The following is a 21,491-nucleotide window of genomic DNA, read 5'->3' as shown; positions in this document are numbered from 1 at the left end:
TAGATTTTGGGGAACTCGAGCTCTCCGATGCTAAACTTATTATTTAGGATGCCCCCAAAGACTAAAAATCCAAATTATCATGTTTTGAACAGTCTTTCAGTCGCAAAATCCCTGCACTGGAAGCAAAGGCTGATAAACATTATTGTATTATAAATTCACATGAATGCACTCTGAGGCATTAGAGTCAGTTTCTCAGTCTGTCAGGGACAAGAGAGAACTAATCCAGATAGGACAAGAAAAGGAAGATAAAGGAGAAATGTTGTGTTGCCTAAAGTAGGAATACACGCTGAATCTCTTGTCTGTGATTCCCACAGAAAACAACTCTCCTGCCTATAAAATCAATCATAGTATCCAGTACATTGAGCAACACTTTTATCTACTTAGTATCCCTTGCTTGAGATTCTAACTTACATTCAGTTAATTCTGGATTAATTTATCTAAGATTTATCAATCTTACAAGAAGACCAATGAAAGAAATGCTATTTGGTAGTGATAAATGGCTGCAGTTTTCAAAGGCGGAGCACGTATGCAGAAGATGCTCTCCACCTGTTGATATTGGTTGTGTCTTAAATCCAGGAGTTCATGTTATTGCTGTGAAGTGGCTATTCTTTATTTCTGTTTCCATTGCAAGGAGTGTTTTGCATAATGAATTAACGTTATGTTAGGAATACAGTTGTAAAATATAAATTCCAAAACTCTTTTAAGAATGACTATGTTGGCCAGGTGCAGTGGCTCAGGACTGTAATCCTAGCACTTTGGTAGGCTGAGGTGGGAGGATCCCTTGAGGTCAGGAGTTTGAGACCAGCCTGGCCAACATGGTGAAACCCCACCTCTACTAAAAATCCAAAAATTAGCCGGGCATGGTAACAGCGCCTATAATCCCAGCTGAGGCAGCAGAATCACTTGAACCTGGGAGGTGAAGGTTGCAGTGAGCCAAGATACTGCCACTGTATTCCAGCCTGGAAGACAGACACTCTGTCTCAAAAAAAAAAAAAAAAGTGAAAAAAATAATAATAATTTTTAAAAATGGCCAGGTGCAGTGGCTCACACCTGTAATCCCAGCACTTTGGGAGGCCAAAGTGAGTGGATCACCTGAGGTCGGGAGTTCGAGACCAGCCTGACCAACATGGAGAAACCCTGTCTCGATTAAAACACAAAATTAGCCAGGCATGGTGGTGCATGCCTGTAATCCCAGCTACTCGGGAGGCTGAGGCAGGAGAATCACTTGAACCGGGAAGGCAGAGGTTGCAGTGAGCTGAGATCATGCCGTAGCACTCAGCCTGGGCAACAAGAGCAAAACTCCATCTCAAAAAAAAAAAAAGAAAAAAAAAAAAAAAAAAAAAAAAAAAAAGACCCGGCATGGTGGCTCACGTCTATAATCCCAGCACTTTGAGAGGCTGAGGTGGGTGGATCATTTGAGGTCAAGAGTTTCAGAACAGCCTGGCCAACATGGAGAAACCCTGTGTCTACTAAAAATACAAAAATTCTTGTAAACCTATCACTGGCCGGGCGCGGTGGCTCAAGCCTGTAATCCCAGCACTTTGGGAGGCCGAGACAGGCGGGTGAGGAGATTGAGACCATCCTGGCTAACACGGTGAAACCCCGTCTCTACTAAAAAATACAAAAAACTAGCTGGGTGAGGTGGCGGGCGCCTGTAGTCCCAGCTACTGGGGAGGCTGAGGCAGGAGAATGGCCTAAACCCGGGAGGCGGAGCTTGCAGTGAGCTGAGATCCAGCCACAGAGCGAGACTCCGTCTCAAAAAAAAAAAAACAAAAAAAACTATCACTTTGGGAGGTTGAACCGGGTGGATCCAAAGGTCAGGAGTTCAAGATCAGCCTGGCCAACATAATGAAACCTGTCTGTACTAAAAATACAAAAATTAGCTAGGCATGGTGGTGCATGCCTGTAGTCTCAGCTACTTGGGAGGATGAGGCAGGAGAATCACTTGAACCTGGGAGGCAGAGGTTGCAGTGAGCCGAGATTACACTACTATACTCTAGCCTGGGTGACAGAGTGAGACTCCATCTCAAAAACAAAACAAAATAAAACCAAAAATTAGCCGGGCGTGATAGCGTGCACCTGTCGTCCCAGCTAGAGGCTGAGGCAGGAGAATCCCTTGAACCCGGGAGGTGGAGGTTGCAGTGAGCTGAGATCGCTCCACTGCACTCCAGCCTGGGTAACAGAGTGAGACTCCACCTTAACAAAAAACAACAACAACAAAAGAGAAGATACCTATGTAACAAACCTGCACATTCTGCACATGTATTCCTTCTTTTTTTTTAGAAGGAATAAAAAATAAAAATAAAAATAAAAAATTTTTAGAATTATAGAATAATTATGTAGTGATTTGATTTAATGGTGGTGACAGAAATAGATCTGTTGAGGCCAGGGGCGGTGGCTCATGCCTGTAAATCCAATGCTTAGGAGCCCAGGGAGAGAGGGTCACAGCGCTCCAACCTGGGTACCAGAACCAGACCCTGTCTCTAAAAAAGAAAGAAGGCCAGGCATTGTGGCTCACGCCTGTAATCCCAGCACTTTGAGAGACCGAGATGGATGGATCACGAGGTCAGGAGTTCGAGACCAGCTTGGCCAACATGGTGAAACCCTGTCTCTACTAAAAATACAAAAATTAGCCAGGCATGGTGGCACACACCTGTAATCCCAGTTACTCAGGAGGCTGAGGTAGGAGAATTGCTTGAACCCAGGAGGTGGAGGTTGCAGTGAGCCGAGATCACGTCACTGCACTCCAACCTAGGCAGCAAGGGCAAAACTCTGTTTCAAAAAAAAAAGAAAAGAAAAGAAAAAGAAAATAGAAATAGAGCTGTTGCAACATTAGTGGATGGTAAAAATAAATAAAATAAATAAATAAATAAAATTTTAAAAATTAAATCTTGATAAAACTTTTAGTAGTGATATCTAAGGAGAGATAGAATTAAGACCAGTACCTGATTAGGATTATCACTCTGATAGTTTTGTCTCTAAAATGAGATTCGTCTTCATTCTTGAGAGTATTGAGCAATACCAGTGTGGATAGAAACAATAAAGCAGATATTTAAGGTAGGCAGAAATGTAAACATACACAGAGAAGCCAAGGTTTGCACTATAATACTTGTGTCTGCACATATGTTTGTTATTCTGTGTTGTGTGTCCCACTATAGTCCTATAAAAGTTGTTAATCTTAGCTAAAATGATAGCAGCAGCAGGTAGACAAATCCTAGGCAGACAGGGGCAGATTCCTGGTGAAACCAGACCTTCAAGCCAAAGACAGTTTAAAGCCTAGCTACAATCCAGGATAAATCCATGGACCAGATTGAGAACCTTTCTTCCTGTCTGGCACACTTTGCTCTGTTCCCCACCCTTCACCTATTTTACATATGCGTACCCTTCCCTAATTGGTTATTTACACTGTTGTGCCCACCTCTGAGTTGTGACTTTGTTTTAACCTTTTTTGCATACTCACAAACCAATCAGCATACACTCCCCCATTCTGAACCCATACAAGTCCAGGACTGCCACACTGGGGAACTGCCTACCTTCGAGTGGGGAGGTCTACTTCAGGTAGGTGCCACCCACTTGGGGTTCACTTTCTGCTGAGAGCTGTTTCATCATTCAATAAAAACTCTTCTCCACCTTTCTCATCCTTCAGTTGTCCAGGTAACCTCATTCTTCTTCGACATGGGACAAGAACCTGGGACCTGCCAAACAGTGGGTGCAAAAGAAGCTGTAACGCAGGAGCCCTCCTGTCCTCTGCTGGTGCCAGGCGACCACCCCATGCAACAGGAAGTGGCAGCAGGGCCAGACCAGCCCAGTAGCTGTGGGTCAAAGTGAGGCAACAGGAACAAATGAGTAGAAGCCCCCTCAGCCACAGAAGTTTCTGACTGGCAAAGAGGCACTGAAAAAAACCTTGCATCAAAAATAAACTAGGCCGGGCGCAGTGGCTCATGCCTGTAATCCCAGCACTTTGGGAGGCCATGGCAAGTGGATTACTTGAGGTCAGGAGTTTGAGACCAGCCTAGCCAACATGGTACAACCCCATCTCTACTAAAAATACAAAAATTAGCTGGGTGTGGTGGCAGGTGCCTATAATCCCAGCTACTCAGGAGGCTGAGGCAGGAGAATTGCTTGAATCCAGGAGGTAGAGGTTGCAGTGAGCCGAGATTGTGCCACTAAACACCAGCCTGGACGACAGAGCAAGACCTCATCTCAAAAAAAATAATAATAAAAAAATAATAGCTGGGTGTGGTGGCTCACGTCTGTAATCCCAGCACTTTGGGAGCCTGAGGCGGGTGGATCACAAGGTCAGGAGATCAAGACCATCCTGGCTAACATGGTGAAACCCTGTCTCTACTAAAAATACAAAAAAATTGCCAGGCATGGTGGCATGCACCTGTAGTCCCAGCTACTCGGGAGGCTGAGACAAGAGAATTGATTAAACTCGGGAGGCGGAGGTTGCAGTGAGCTGAGATCGCACCACTGCACTCCAGCTTGGGTGACAGAGTGAGACTCCATCTCAAAAATATACAATACAGTACAATACAATACAATACAATACAATACAATACAATACGGTTAGACTTTGCCTACAGATATGCAGTTTTGTTTTCTCAGTTGACTATTTCTCAGATATGCTGGCCATGGTGGCATGTGCCTGTCATAACAGCTGCTCAGAAGACTGAGGTATGGGGATCACCTGAGCCTAAGGGTTCAAGTGCAGCCTGGGTAACATAACAAGACTCAATCTCTCTAAACTAAAAGAAAATAACTCCCACCCCCACACATAAACTTGGCTGGCATGATGGCTCATGGGTGTAATCCCAAAACATTGGGAGGCCAAGAGATCGAGACTGCCCTTGGCACAATATTGAGACCCTGTATCTTCCAAAAAAAAAAAAAGTAAAAATAAATTATCAGGCTGTAGTGGTGCACATTTGTAGTCCCACCTACATGGGAGGCTGAGGCAGGAGGACGGTTTGATCCCATAAGGTCAAGACTACAGTGAGTTATGATCATGTCACTCCATTTTGGCCTGTGAGACAGAGTGAGACTTTGTCTCTAAAACAAACAAACCAAAAAACCCATCATCCCAGACAATCTAATATCTCCTTATGTCCACATGTAGTAGAACTAAACATGCCTGTTTTTAGACTGCTTTGCATTTTATTTTATTCAAGCTCCATGGCTGGCTAGCTGATGTGGGTATCTGGCCAGCCTACTGTTCTGTTGGTCCCTGCAAGGTTTCACCTCCAAAGTCATGGAAAATTTCTTGGAGGCTCTTGTGGATGTGTCTTGTCCACCTGCCTTCTCTCAGGTGTCCCATGGATTGAAAACCAGGAACAGGTAGTGCTGGCATAGTATTTTGAGGTTGCTGATGCCATTCCAGTCCAGGAAACCCAGAATCATCATCTTTTGTGGTTTGGAGTGGGTTAGGCTTCAGTGTCTGGTGTCGAGTTGAGGAGGGAGCAGTGAGGATTCTTCACTGTGGCTGTCTTGTATTCTGTGGTTAGGACAGAGATTGGTACCAGAAAAAAATAAGACTCCCAAACTGGTGCAACTGGAATAGATGACCCCTAGTTGCCTTTACAACATTAACATACCATTATAACTCTAAAATTTCCTCCCCCCAAATGTAATCACTGACATTTTGCATGCATGGGCTTTATGAAAAAGCATGTTTATGAACAGAGCTTGTGCATCTGGAGTCCCACCTTGTACATGCTAACATTCCTCTCACATCGTTGGTCAGTCCTTTTTTTTTCTTTTTGACAGAGTTTCACTCTTGTTGTCCAGGCTGGAGTGCAATGGCGCGATCTCGGCTCACCGCAACCCCCACCTCCCAGGTTCAAGCAATTCTCCTGCCTCAGCCTCCTGAGTAGCTGGGATTACAGGCATGCACCACCACACCCAGCTAATTTTGTATTTTTAGTAGAGATGGGGTTTCTCCATGTTGGTCAGGCTGGTCTCAAACTCTCAAACTCAGGTGATCCACCTGTCTCGGCCTCCCAAAGTGCTGCGATTAAAGGCATGAGCTACCACGCCTGGCCGCTCAGTTCTTAAAAACCCCACACCTTTTTCTTTTTTTTTTTTTTGAGACGGAGTCTCGCCCTGTTGCCCAGGCTGGAGTGTGATGGCACAATCTCGGCTCACTGCAACCTCTGCCTCCTGGGTTCAAGCGATTCTCCTGCCTCAGCCTCCCGAGTATCTTGGATTACAGGCGCACGCCTCCACCCCCAGCTAATTTTTGTATTTTTAGTAGAGACGGAGTTTCACTATGTTGGCCAGGCTGGTCTTGAACTCCTGACCTCGTGATCCACCCGCCTCGGCCTCCCAAAGTGCTGGGATTACAGGCGTGAGCCACCATGCCTGGCCCTAAAAACCCTATGCCTTCTATGTTCAGGGAGAAGAGGCATTTAGGGCAAGAACTACTCATTCTCCATTTCTGGTCAGAAATAAAACCTGCTTGCCTTTTTTTTTTTTTTTCAAATTGAGTGTTCTTTTTTTTTGTGACCAACACAAAGTAGGGAAAGAACTCAGTTTATTGGTAGTACAACTTAAAAAAAAAAAAAAAAAAAGCATGTTTAACTTTCCAACTTTCATAATCCTGTCAACTTTTACTTTATGTTCTAGTCCCAGGACTCTTCTCTCCAGACCATTTTACCCTGTCTTGTGCAGACATCTTCAGGTTTCCACCCAGGGTTCAGGCCAGGAGACTTTGGCCTTTTTTCCAAGTGCTACCTTGATTAACCAGTCTAACCATCACCCTAGGCAATTCCAGGTGGAGTTTCTCATAGTATCTTTACCTTCTGGCTTTTCAAATTTATCCAAACTTCAGGAACTACAGCAACTTAGCTTAAGGCCCTTTAATGTTGGGGGATCAACAGGAACTTTCTTTGGTCCATCCAACCTTGAATAGTGTTATATTCAGACCTTTGTTTTAATCCCATCAGTTTTTATTTTATTAATCTAATAGCCATCCAAAGATTTCCACCATGCTGGGATGAGTATCATGATTTCCACCTTTTCTTTTACCTCTTAGTTTCATTCCTATCCATGTTTTCTTTACTTGTCTTTTTTTTTTTTTTTTTTTTTTTGAGACAGAGTCTTGCTCAGTCGCCCAGGCTGGAGCGCAGTGGCACGATCTCGGCTCACTGCAAGCTCCGCCTCCCGAGTTCTCGCCATTCTCCTGCCTCAGCCTCCCAAGCAGCTGGGACTACAGGCGCCCGCCACCTCGCCCGGCTAATTTTTTGTGTTTTTAGAGACGGGGTTTCACCACGTTAGCCAGGATGGTCTCGATCTCCTGACCTTGTGATCCGCCCGTCTCGGCCTCCCAAAGTGCTGGGATTACAGACGTGAGCCACCGCGCCCGGTCTACTTGTCTTACTTCTTTATAACCATTTAAAAATTTCTACCTTCCTGGAAGGAGCTATTTGATTCTCCCCATACCTTTCATCATTTTCTTATTAATTATTCTAATGGTTTTATTAGCATCTGAAAGGCCCATAATAGGAAGCAAATTTGGTAAGATTGACTATAGCTCAATTTTGCAGCAATAAGTTTACATGAGGTGCCCAAGAAAATGGGGTTCCCCAAACCAAGACATTTACCTTGACCTGGGTAATAAACATATTCAGTAGGTAAAATATTCCTATCATCATAATGTTAGTGCCACATGGCTTGCATGGGAAGCATATTAAGCTGGTTCACCTGGGGAGTCCCACTTGGCATTTTAGGTGGAGTCAGACAGTCCCGCTTTGCCGAGTAGACAGACTTTAGAGTAGCTTTTATCCACCCTCCCAGGCTGGCTGTTCCTTCAGGAATAAACTCCTGTGTGTGTGGATGATACATACCTATCTGCAATTGTTCAAGAGTGAGCTGTAGGTCCTACATCAATCCAAATATGTTCTTCCACTCTGCATTATTTAAAACCAAAGATATTTACCCTAAATAAGTTACTCTCACTATCCATGTTAGTAAAAGTTCCTCAGGAAGCTGAGGATACCAGTCTATAAAATGAAACAATTCCTTCACACTATTGATATAGAACCAGGCCTGTTCTGTCCATCTCACAGTATGCCAATCACTGAGATGACAAGTCTTACAGCAGAGAAAGCATGTATTCACAAGGTTGCCAAGTGCAGAGGTGGGAGAACAGTTCCCAAATCTGCCTCCTTGACGATGGGATTTAGAGATATTTATGGAATAAAGAAGCCTGTCGGCCATGCATGGTGGCTCACGCCTGCAATCCCAGCACTTTGGGAGGCCAAGCCAGGCAGATCACAAGGTCAGGAGTTCAAGACCAGCTTGGCCAACATGGTGAAACCCCATCTCTGCTAAAAATACAAAATACTCGGGCGTGATGGGGGGGCACCTGTAATCCCAGCTACTCAGGAGGCTGAGACAGAAGAATTGCTTGAACTCGGGAGGCAGAGGTTGCAGTGAGCCGAGATGGCACCACTGCACTCCAGCTCGGGCGACATAGTGAGACTCCGTCTCAAAAAAAAAAAAAAAAAAAAAAAAATTTGACCTGCTTTATCTCCAAAGTATGCCTGTATAAAGTTATTGATGCAAGACCATATTGTACTTTTGTAATGGATTTTTCCAAATATATACACAAATACAAAGGACTATGTAAGTCCCATGAATTCTTCCTCAATGATCCATTATTATTTATCATTGCATGGTGGTTTTTGACTTTTTTTTTTTTTTTTTGAGACGGAGTCTTGCTATGTCACCCAGGCTGGAGTGCAGTGGCGCCACCTCCGCTCACTGTTAGCTCAGCCTCCCGGGTTCACGCCATTCTCCTGCCTCAGCCTCCCGAGTAGCTGGGACTACAGGCGCCCACCACCACGCCCTGCTAATTTTTTGTATTTTTAGTAGAGACGGGGTTTCACTGTGTTAGCCAGGATGGTCTCGATCTGACCTCGTGATCCGCCCACCTCGGCCTCCCAAAGTGCTGGCGTGAGCCGCTGAGCCCGGCCTTTTTTTTTATACTTTAAGTTCTAGGGTCATGTGCACAACGTGCAGGTTTGTTACATATGTATACATGTCCCATGTTGGCGTGCTGCACCCATTAACTCGTCATTTACATTAGGTATATCTCCTAATGCTATCCCTCCCCCCGCCCTTTTTTTTTTTTAAGACAGAGTCTTGCTGTATCACCCAGGCTGGAGTGCAGTGATGCAATCTCAGCTTACTGCAACCTCCACCTCCTGGGTTCAAGCAATTCTCAGGGCTCAGCCTCCCAAGCAGCTGGGATTACAGTGCCTTTACGCTCGGCTAATTTTTTTTTTTTTTTTTTTTTGAGATGGAGTTTCGCTCTTGCTGCTCAATGTGAAGTGCTATGGCGCGACCTTGGCTTGCCACAACCTCCACCTCCCGGGTTCAAGCAATCGATTCTGTTGCCTCAGCCTCCCGAGTAGGTGGGATTACAGGTATGCGCCACCCGGCCCGGACTATTTTGTATTATTATTTTTTTTTAGTAGAGGTAGAATTTCTCCTGTCTACTAAAAACAAACAGGGTCAGGCTGGTCTCCAACTCCAGCCTAACTGGCAAAACCCTGTCTGTATTAAAAATACAAAAATTAGCCGGGCGTGGTCATGGGCACCTGTAATCTCAGCTACTTGGGAGGCTGAGGCAGGAGAATCACTTGAACCCAGGAGGCAGAGGTTGCAGTGAGCTGAGATCCTGCCATTGCACTCCAGCCTGGACGACAAGAGCAAGACCCCATCTCAAAAAAAACAAAAAACAAACAAAAACCACAATTTCTCATTTTGTTGAACACATTCGTATTGTTTTCTTTGTTTCAGTTTCATTTATTTCTGCTCTAATCTTTATTATTTTATTTTTATGTATTTATTTATTTTTTGAGACGGAGTCTCACTCTGTTACCCAGGCTACAGTGCAGTGACCGATCTTGGCTCACTGCAACTTCCACCTCCTGGGTTCAAGCAATTCTCCTGTCTCAGCCTCCTGAGTAGCTGGGACTACAGGTGCCTGCCCTATGCCTAATTTTTGTATTTTTAGTAGAGATGGGGTTTCACCTTGTTGGTCAGGCTGGTCTCGAACTCCTGACCTCAGGTGATCCACCTGCCTCAGCCTCCCAAAGTGTTGGGATCGCAGGCGTGAGCTACTGCGCGCAGCTATTTATTTTCTTCTACTCACTTTGAGTTTGGTTTGCTCTCACTTCTCTAATTCTTTAAGATGCATTATAAGGTTGTTTATTTAAAGGTTTTTTTTTTTTTTTTTTTTTATAATGTAGGCACTTATAGCTATAAACATTCTCCTTAGTACTTCTTTTTCTGTATCCCACAGATTTTGGCATGCTGTGTTTCTATTATCATTTGTTTCAAAAAACTTTTCTTTTCTTTTTTTTTTTGAGATGGAGTCTCCCTCCATCATCCAGGCTGGAGTGCAGTGGCACAATCTCGGTTCACTGCCACCTCCACCTTCTGGGTTCAAGCAATTCTCCTGTCTCAGCCTCACGAGTAGCTGGGACTACAGGTGCCCACCACCACGCCCGACTAATTTTTGTATTTTTAGTAGAGACAGGGTTTCACTTTGTTGATCAGGCTGGTCTCGAACTCCTGACCTCAGGTGATCCACCTGCCTTGGCCTCCCAAAGTGCTGGGACTACAGGCATCAGCCAATACGCCTGGCCTCAAAACTTTTCGATTTCTTTTCTTTCTTTTTTTTTTTTTTTGAGATGGAGTCTTGCTCTGTCACCCAAGCTGGAGTGCAATGGCGCAATCTCCACTCACCGCAACCTCCGCCTCCTGGGTGCAAGCAATTTTCCTGCCTCAGCCTCCTGAATAGCTGGGATCACAAGTGCGTGCCACCATGCCCAACTAATTTTTGTATTTTTAGTAGAGACGGGGTTTCACCATGTTGGTCAGGGTGGTCTTTTTTTTTTTTTAAATACTTTAAGTTCTAGGGTACATGTACACAACGTGCAGGTTTATTACATATGTATACATGTGCCATGTTGGTGTGCTGCACCCATTAGCTATTATTTACATTAGGTATATCTCCTAATGCTCTCCTGTCCCCCTTTCCCCAGTCAGGCTAGAGTCCTGACCTCGTGATCCTCCTGGCTCGGATTACAGGCATGAGCCACCACATCCAGCCCAACTTTTCAGTGTCTTAATTGACCCATTGGTCATTCAGAAGCCAATTATTTAATTTCCATTTCTTTGTAGCATTTTGAAAAGTCCACTTGTGCTTTTATTGCATTGTGGTCAGAGAAGATATTTGATACTATTTCAATTAAAAAATTTTCAAGTCATATTTTATGGCCTAACATATAGTATTTGAGAATGATCCGGCCGGGCGCGGTGGCTCAAGCCTGTAATCCCAGCACTTTGGGAGGCCGAGACGGGCGGATCACGAGGTCAGGAGATCGAGACCATCCTGGCTAACACGGTGAAACCCTGTCTCTACTAAAAAATACAAAAAACTAGCCGGGCAAGGTGGCGGGCGCCTGTAGTCCCGGCTACTCGGGAGGCTGAGGCAGGAGAATGGTGGGAACCCGGGACGCGGAGCTTGCAGTGAGCTGAGATCCGGCCACAGCACTCCAGCCTGGGTGACAGAGCGAGACTCCGTCTCAAAAATAAAAAAATAAAAATAAAGAGAATGATCCATGTGCTGAGAAGAATATGTATTCTGAAGCTGTTGGATGAAATGTTCTATAAATATATATTAGGTCCATTTGTTCTATAGTGCAGATTAAGTCCATTTCTGTCTGGAAGACCTGTTCAACGCTGAAAGTGGGGTGTTATCATCGTCAGCTATCATTGTGTTGGAGTGTATCTGTCTCTTTAGCTCTAATAATATTTGCTTTTATATCTGGGTGCTCCAGTGTTGGGTGTAGACATATTTACAAAGGTTATGTCCTCTTGCTGAATCGATCCCTTTAGCATTATATATAATGACCTTATTTGTCTGTTTACAGTTTTTCTCTTGAAATCTATTTTTCTGATATGTGTGTAGTTATTCCTGCTATTTTTTGGTTTCCAGTGGCATGAAATACCTTTTTCCATCCCTTTTATTTTAATTTATGTGTGTCTTTATAGGTGAAGTATGTTTCCTGTACACAATAGAGCATTGGGTCTTTGTTTTTATTCATTCAGCAACTCTGTGTATTTTGATTGGAGACTAGTCCATTTACATTCATTGTTATTATTAATAAGTAAGGATTTACTCACGCCTTGTTGTTTTGTGGTCTTCTCTTCCTTCCTGTCTTCCTTATTGTGAAGGTGATTTTCTCTGGTTGTATATTTTAATTTCTTTTTAAAAAAATTTTTGGGCCGGGCGCGGTGGCTCAAGCCTGTAATCCCAGCACTTTGGGAGGCCGAGACGGGCGGATCACGAGGTCAGGAGATCGAGACCATCCTGGCTAACACGGTGAAACCCCGTCTCTGCTAAAAAATACAAAAAACTAGCCAGGCGCGGTGGCGGGCGCCTGTAGTCCCAACTACTCGGGAGGCTGAGGCAGGAGAATGGCGTGAACCCGGGAGGCGGAGCTTGCAGTGAGCTGAGATCCGGCCACTGCACTCCAGCCTGGGTGGTAGAGCCAGACTCTGTTTCAAAAAAAAAAAAAAAAATTTGGTATCCGTTGTAGGTTTTTTGAATGGAGTTTACCATGAAGCTTCCATATAATATCTTACAACTCATTATTTTAAACTGATGACAACACTGATTGCATAAAAAAATAACAAGCAAAGAGAAAAACTAATAAAAACATTACACTTTAGCTTTGTCCCTCAGCGTTTACATTTTTTGTTTCTATGTATAGCTTACTGTACTGTCTATGTCTTGAAAAGTTATTGTAATTGTTTTCGATAGGTTCATATTTTAGTCTTTCTACTCAAGATAGGAGTTTACACATCACAATTACAGTGTTACCATATTTTTTTCTGTATAGTTACTATTACCAGTGAGTTTCGTGCCTTCAGATGATTTCTTATTGCTCATTAACATCCTTTTAGATTACAGAATTCCCTTTAACTTTTCTTGTAAGACAAGTCTGGTGTTGACAAAAATCTTTCAGTTTTTGTTCATCCAGAATAGTTTTTATTTCTCTTTTATGTTTGAAGGACACTTTCAGCAGATCCACTATTCTAGGATATAAGTTTTTTCCTTCAACACTTTAAATCCATCATGCCACTCTCTCCTGGCCTATAAGATTTACACTGAGAAGTCTTCTACCAGGCATATTGGATCTCCTTTGTGTGTTGTTCCTGTTCTCTTGCTTCTTTTAGGATTTCTTTGTCCTTGACCTTTGGTAATTTGATTACTAAATGTCTTGAGGTAGTCTTCTTTGGGTTAAATCTGCTTGGTATTCTATAACCTTCTTGTACTTGAATATTGGTATCTTTCTCTTGGAAAGCTTTTCCTTCCTAATATCTTTGGGAAATTCTCTGATATTATCCCTTTGAATAAACTTTAAAAAAAAACTTTTATTTTAGGTTCAGGGGTTCATGGTCTGGTTTGCTATATAGGCAAATTGCATGTTGCAGGGGTTTGATGTACAATTTCATCATCTAGGTCACATGCATACTATTCAAAAGTTAGTTTTTCAATCCTTCTCCTCCCATCCTGTTGCAGGAAGTCAAGTAGACCTCTGTTGAGGGAAGTCAGGGACTCCAAACAGAGGGACAGGCTGGAGTTGCAGCAGAGGAACATAAATTGTGAAGATTTCATTTTAATATGGACATACAGCAGTTCCCAAAATTAATACTTTTATAATTTCTTATGCCTGTCTTTACTGCAATCTCTAAACATAAATTGTGAAGATTTCATGGACATTTATCAGTTCCCAAATAACACTCTTATAATTTTTTATGCCTGTCTTGTCTTTAATTTCTTAATCCTGTTATCTTCGTAAGCTGAGAATGTACATCACCTCAGGGCCACCATTGTATAAATTGATTGTAAAATATGTGTTTGAACAATATAAAATCAGTGCACCTTGAAAAAGAACAAAATAACAGCGATTTTCAGGGAACAAGGAAGATAACCATAAGGTCTGACTGCCTGTGGGGTCAGGCAGAATAGAGCCATATTTTTCTTCTTGCAAAGAGCCTTTAAAGGGACTTGCAAGTACGAGAGATATTGCTGAATTATTTTCCCAGCAAGGAATATTAAGAATTAATACCCCGGGGAAGGAATGCATTCCTGGGGGGAGGTCTATAAACGGCCTCTCTGGCAGTGTTTATCTTACGCAGTTGAGATAAGGACTGAAATGCACCCTGGTCTCCTGCAGTACCCTCAGGCTTGCTAGGATTGGGAAATTCCAGCCTGGTAAATTTTGGTCAGACCAGTTCTCTGCTCTCGAACCCTGTTTTCTGTTAAGATGTTTATCAAGACAATAAGTGCAAAGTGGAACATAGACTCTCATCAATAATTCTAATTTAGCCCTTGCCTTATGATCTTTGCTTTGCCCTTTGCCTTGTGATCTTTATTGCCCTTTGAAGCATGTGATCTTTGTGACCTACTCCCTGTTCGTACATCCCCTCCCCTTTTGAAATCCCTAATAAAAACTTGCTGGTTTTGCAGCTCAGGGGACATCACGGACCCACCAATACATGATGTCACCCCCGGAGGCCCAGCTATAAAATTCCTCTCTTTGTACTCTTTCTCTTTATTTCTCAGACCAGTTGACACTTAGGGAAAATAGAAAGAACCTACATCGAAACATTGGAGGCTGGTTCCCCCAATAGGCCCCGGTGCCTGTCTGTTGTTCCCTTCTTTGTGTCCATATGTACTCCATGTTTAGCTTCTACTTACAAGTGAGAATGCGTAGTATTTAGTTTTCTGTTCCTGCATTAGTTAGTTTGTAATAATGGCCTTCAGCTTCATTCACGTTGCTGCAAAGGACACGATCTCATTGTTTTTTATGGCTGTATAGTATTTCATGGTGTATATGTACCATATTTTCATTATCCAGTCTCATGTTGACGGGCATTTATGTTGATTCCATGTCTTTGATATTGTGAATAGTGCTGCAATGAACATATGTGTGCATGTGTTTACGGCAAAACAATCTATATTCCTTTGCACATATACCCAATAATGGGATTGTTGGATCAAACAGTAGTTGAGAAATCACTAAGCTGCTTTCCACAATACCTGAACTAGTTTACATTCCCACAAGCAGTGCATAAGCATTCCCTTTTCTCCATAACCTCACCAGCATCTGTTATTTTTTTGATTTTTTAGTAATAGTCATTCTGACTGGTGCAAGATGGTGTCTCATTAGGGTTTTTTTGATTAGCATTTCTCCAATAATTAGTGATGTTGAACATTTTTTTTTGATATGCTTGTTGGCTACATGAATGTCATCCTCTGAAAAGTGTCTGTTCATGTACTTTGCCTGCTTTTTAATGGGGTTGTTAGTTTTTTGTTTGTAAATTTGTTTAGGTTCCTTATAGATGCTGGATAATAGATCTTTGTCAGATTCATAGTTTGTAAATATTTTTTCCCATTCGGTTGGTTGTCTATTTACTGTGTGGATAGTTTCTTTTGTTGTGCAGAAGCTCTTTAGTTTAATTAGGTCCCAACTGTCCATTTTTGTTTTTATTGAAATTGCTTCTGGAGTCTTTGTCATGAATCACTGCCAGACCTTATGTCCAGAATAGTATTTCTTAGTTTTCTTTCTAGGGGGTTTATAGGTTTAGGTTTTACATTTAATTCTTTAAACCATCCTGAGTTGATTTTTGTATATAGTGTAAGGAAAGGGTCCAATTCCAATCTTCTGCATATGGCTAGCCATTTATTCCAGCACCATTTATTGAATAGGGAGTCCTTTCCCCATTGCTTGTTTTTGTAGAGTCTGTCAAAGATCAGATGGTTGTAGGTGTGCAGTATTATTTCTGGGCTCTCTATTCTGTTCCATTGGTCTATGTGTCTGTTTTTGTACCAATATCATCTTGTTTTTGTTACTGTAGCCTTGCAGTATTGTTTGAAATTGGGTACTGTGACACCTCCTGCTTTGTTCTTTTTGCCAAGGATCGCTTTGGCTATTTAAGCCTTTTATTGTTCCGTATAAAATTTATTCATCTATTTATTTATTTAATCTAGAGACAGGGTCTCACTCTGCTGCCCACACTGGAGTGCAGTGGTGTGAATTTGGCTCACTGCAACCTCGGCCTCCCAGGTTCAAGCGATTCTCCCACCTCAGCCTCCAGACTAGCTGGGACTACAGGTGTGCAGTACCATGCCGGGCTACTTCCTGTATTTTTTGGTAGAGACAGGGTTTCAACATGTTGGTGAGGCTGGTCTTCAACTCTGTTGCAGCAAGTCAGGGACCCCGAACGGAGGGACTGGCTGAAGCCGTGGCAGAAGAACATAAATTGTGAAGATTTCATGGACATTTATTAGTTCCCCAAGTTAATACTTTTATAATTTCTTATGCCTGTCTTTACTGCAATCTCTGAACATAAATTGTGAAGATTTCATGGACACTTATCACTTCCCCAATCAATACCCTTGTGATTTCCTATGTCTGTCTTTACTTTAATCTCTTAATCCCATCATCTTCATTAGCTGAGGAGGATGTATGTCACCTCAGGATCCTGTGATGATTGCACTAACTGCACAAATTGTAGAGCATGTGTGCTTGAACAATATGAAATCTGGGCACCTTGAAAAAAGAACAGGATAACAGTAATGTTCAGGGAACAAGGGAGATAACCTTAAACTCTGACTGCTGGTGAGCCAGACAGAACAGAGCCATATTTCTCTTCTTTCAAAAGCAAATAGGAGAAATATAGCTGAATTCTTTTTCTCAGCAAGGAACATCCGTGAGAAAGAGAATGGCCCCTGAGGGCAGGCCTCTGAAATGGCCGCTTTAGGGGTGGCTGTCTTTTGCGGTTGAAGCCAAAGGGATGAAATAAGCCCTGGTCTCCTGTAGCACTCCCAGGCTTATTAGGATGAGGAAATTCCCACCTAATAAATTTTGGTCAGACAGGTTATCTGCTCTCAAACCCTGTCTCCTGATAAGATGTTATCAATGACAATGCGTGCCTGAAACTTCATTAGCAATTTTAATTTCACCCCCTCCTGTGATCTCACCCTGCCTCTATTTGCTTTGTGATATTTTATTACCTTGTGAAGCATGTGATCTCTGTGACCCACACCCTATTCATACACTCCCTTCCCTTTTGAAAATCACTAATAAAAACTTGCTGGTTTTATGGCTCAGGGAGCATCACGGAACCTGCTGAGATGTGATGTCTCCCCCAGACACCCAGCTTTAAAATTTCTCTCTTTTGTACTCTTTCCCTTTATTTCTCAGACTAGCCAACACTTAGGGAAATAGAAAAAAACCCATGTTGAATATCGGGGGTGGGGTTTCCCCCAATAGAACTCCTGATCTCAAGTGATCTGCCCACCTTGGCCTCCCAAAGTGGTGGGATTACAGGCATGAGCCACCACGTCTTGCCACCATATGAACTTTAAATTGTTTTTTAGGCAGTATGGCCATTTTGACAATATTGATTCTTCCCATCCATGAGCATGGAATGTTTTTCCATTTGTTTGTGTCATCTCTGATTTCTTTGAGCAGTGTTTTGTTATTCTCATTGTAGAGATCATTCACCTCTTTGGTTAGCTGTATTCCTAGGTGTTTTACTCTTTTTGTGGCTATTGTGAATGAAATTGCATTCTGGATTTCGGTCTCAGCTTGAATGTTGTTAGTGTATGGGAATGCTCAGTGTATGGGGAGCAAGGTGAGCCTTGGGGAATGGGCTTGTCTGGCTGTGCTCCACTGGGGTCATGAAGTCTCCTGCTGGCAGGTTTCCAGAGGCCAATGGCAAGAGTGGGTTACTCTGTGCCTGCTCAATTCACCCCTTCCCTAGGCGTCACTGAGAGCTAGGAACAAGTCTTGGGGAGTGGTGAGTTGTAGCCACGTTCAGGGTCCTAGCTTCTTCCCACTACAACTCAGCATCTGTGTCTTCCCTCCATGCACTCCTGTCATCCCTCTGAAAATCTGCTACGAATGCACCAGTCTTCCCAATGTTCTGGTCCCTTGGTGGCAGATGTTCCTCCTGGCTGCATCTGGCCAACCATCTTGAAAATCTCCGAATAAACTTTCAACTTCTATATCTCTATCCACCTCTTGTTTAAGGCCAATTACTCTTAAATTTGCACTTTTGAGGCTATTTTCTAGATCGCATAGGCATGGTTCATTCTTTTTTATTCTTTTTTGTCTCCTATGTGTTTTCAAGTAGCCTGACTTCAAGCTCACTAATTCATTCTTCTGCTTGATCAGATATGCTATTAAAAGACCCTGATGTATTATTCAGTATGTCAATCCTATTTTTCTTTTCTTTTCTTTTCTTTGAGACAGATTCTCACTCTGTTGCTAGAGTGCAATGGCGTGATCTTGGCTCACTGCAACCTCCGCCTTCTGGGTTCAAGCGATTCTCCTGCCTCAGCCTCTGGAGTAGCTGGGATTACAGGTGCCTGCCATCACACCCAGCTAATTTTTGTAATTTTAGTAAAGATAGGGTTTTGCCTTGTTGGCCAGGCTGGTCTCGAACTCCTGACCTCAGGTAATCTGCCAGCCTTGGCCTCCCAAAGTGCTGGGATTACAGGCATGAGCCACTGCGCCCAGCCTGTCAACTGTATTTTTCAACTCTGGAATTCATAATCCCTTTTTTTTTTTTTTTTTGAGACGGAGTCTTGCTCAGTTGCCCAGGCTGGAGTGCAGTGGCGCGATCTCAGCTCACTGCAAGCTCTGCCTCCCAGGTTCACGCCATTCTCCTGCGTCAGCCTCCCAAGTAGCTGGGACTACAGGCGCCCGCTGCCAGCCTGGCTAATTTTTTGCATTTTTAGTAGAGATGGCGTTTCACCATGTTAGCCAGGATGGTCTCGATCTCCTGACCTCGTGATCCGCCCGCCTTGGCCTCCCAAAGTGCTGGGATTACACGCGTGAGCCACAACGCCCAGCCTTGAAAATCCTTTTAATTATTTCAATCTCTTTGTTAAATTTATCTGATAGGACAGATGGAATTTCTTCTAAATTCCGTCTCTGTGTTATCTTGAATTTCACTGAGTTTCCTCAAAACAGTTATTTTGAATTATATCTGCAGGATCACATATCATTGTCTCTCTGGGATTGGTCACTGGTTCCTTATTTAGTTCATTTGGTGAAGTCTTTTTTTCCTGGATGGTCTTGATGCTTATGGACATTCATCAGTGTCTGGACATTGAAGAGTTAGGTATCTGTTGTAGTCTTCACAAACAAGCCTGGGCTTGTTTGGACGCATCCTTCTTGGGAAGGTTTTCCAGGTATTCACAGGGGCTTGAGTGTTGTGATCTAAGTTTTTGGTCACCGCAGCTGTATTTGCATTAGGGAGCAACCCCAAGCCCAGTAATGCCGTGGCTGCTGCAGACTTCTAGAGATAGCACTGTGGTGGTCATGGATGAGATCTCGAAGAACTCCCTGTATTACCAGGAAGACTGACCAGCATGGTGAAACCCCATCTCTACTAAAAATACAAAAATTAGCTGGGCATGGTGGCAGGCGCCTGTAATCCCAGCTATTCAGGAAGCTGAGGCAGGAGAATCACTTGAACCCGGGAGGCGGAGGTTGCAGTGAGTCGAGATCATGCCATTCATTGTACCTGGGCAACAGAGTGAGACTCTGTCTCAAAAAATAATAAAATAAAAAGAAATGCTTGCAGAACATTTTCTCAGTTTTTCCCTAAATTCTTTGTGTTATGCACAAAGTCATAACATACATTATACACATTTAACTTATTTATCTATATTATTATTTTTTTTAATACAGGGTCTTGCTGTATCACCTAGGTTGGTCAGAAACTCCTGGGCCCAAGTGGTCTTCTTGCCTCAGCCTCCCAAAGTAGCCGAGATTTCAGGTAGAAGCCATCACATCTGGTTTAGTCTGTATTATTAACATATTCTCCATGATTTTCTTAAATCCAGGCTATTAAAAATATGACAAATCTAGTCCTTGTTTGTAGTGTTTACCAAGTTTCCTCTTGTAAATTCTTCCAGCAAGAGACTGGAATGTGTTCCAAAAAACAGCTGCAAAAATCTACTCCAGATCGCCTAGGTCTATTGTGAAAAATGAAAGTTAGCTTGTGTAGAATGAGACTTTACCAGGCTCAGTAGAGAACAGCTGTTGAGCCTGTGAGCTGGATGGAAGCTGCAGAGGCCATATAGTGTCAGAGACACTGGCTGGTCAGAGGGCGTGGGCCACTCCGAGCATCCAGTGGTCAGTGGAGGCCTTCCACATTAGGAACAACCCAACATCTTAGCAGATACTTTTCCTCTCCCAAGGAACTGGATTAGTGTAGGGGTAGAGGACAGAGTGGAACTGGGGCTGGGAGAGATCCCCCTGCAGCCAGCATAGCAACACTCCCTGTGGGTTGGTTTCTCTGACCCTACCTCTTACCTTGTAAGGGGTGTGCGCTCTCTGAACCCTCTCCTTAAAGTAATGTTCATCCTTCCATTCCCAAACTTGACTGTTGGTCTCCAACAGGTATTCACCTTAGATGGATTTCACCACCACTTTGGGCTGCTTTTCCAAACACCTTGACTCCAGGAAGTCATGCTAGAAGCTGGGGCCACAGCAGGTCACCCCCATCCACTTAAGAGCCTTGATTTGAAGGACTCAGTCCCACGAGCTGGTGGGTCCTGGGTCCTCAATGCACCCGATGTGGGGATGGGGGTTCCATGCTGGGCTCTTTCTTGAAAGATGTGAATGACTTCCTTGCTGTATGTAATAATCGCTTTGAATATTGGAAAAATATTTCGTAATTCTTTTCAATGTTTTTGTGCTGTGCACAATGTAATGGACATTTATACCACATCATTTTCTTTTGAGATAGGGTCTTACTGTCACTCAGGCTGGAGTGCATTGGCATGATCTTAGCTCACTGCAGCCTCTACCTCCTAAGCTCAAGCAATCCTCCCACCTCAGCCTTCTGAATAGCTGGGATTACAGGCACACAACACCATGTTTGGCTAATTTTTAATTTTTTTTTTTTTTTGTAGAGACAAAGTCTCACTATATTGCCCAGGTTTACCATACACTTTTAAGTTTAATCCGCAGCTGGGCGCGGTGGCTCACGCCTGTAATCAAGGCACTTTGGGAGGCCAAGGCGGGTAGATCATCTGAAGTCAGGAGTTCGAGACCAGCCTGGCCAACATGGTGAAACCTTGTCTCTACTAAAAACACAAAAATTAGCCAGGCGTGGTGGCACACACCTGTAATCCCAGCTACTCGGGAGGGTGGGGCAGGAAAATTGCTTGAACCCGGGAGGCAGAGGTTGCTGTGAGCCAAGATCACGACACTGCACTCCAGCCTGAGTGACAGAGTAAGACTCTGTCACAAAAAAAAAAAAAAAAAAAAAAAAAAAGAGAGAGAGAGAGAGAGAGAGAGAAGTGAGTGCTCAGGCTTCTCACAAATCCCTCCAACAAATGGGAGAACACAGACACTTCCTTACAGCAAATTAAGGTGGGTCAA

At 43.3% G+C, this 21,491-nt stretch overlaps 1 protein-coding gene and 1 pseudogene across 1 annotated transcript in view; both read right to left on the bottom strand.

Moving 5' to 3' along the window:
* Positions 1-21,491, bottom strand: part of ZNF776 (zinc finger protein 776) — a 39,187-nt gene that overhangs the window by 12,887 nt on the left and 4,809 nt on the right. Inside the window, exon 3 of the mRNA XM_050768658.1 lies at positions 3,534-3,695. The gene's annotated coding sequence lies outside the window, so the exon portion shown is untranslated. The remainder of the gene's footprint in view (positions 1-3,533; positions 3,696-21,491) is intronic.
* The window catches only part of LOC126941699 (uncharacterized), a 41,596-nt pseudogene continuing 24,088 nt past the window's right edge, over positions 3,984-21,491 (bottom strand).

Source organism: Macaca thibetana, chromosome 19, assembly GCF_024542745.1.
Source record: "Macaca thibetana thibetana isolate TM-01 chromosome 19, ASM2454274v1, whole genome shotgun sequence".
NCBI classification, from domain to species: Eukaryota; Metazoa; Chordata; class Mammalia; order Primates; family Cercopithecidae; genus Macaca; species Macaca thibetana.
This window is presented reverse-complemented; position numbering and strand designations above follow the sequence as displayed.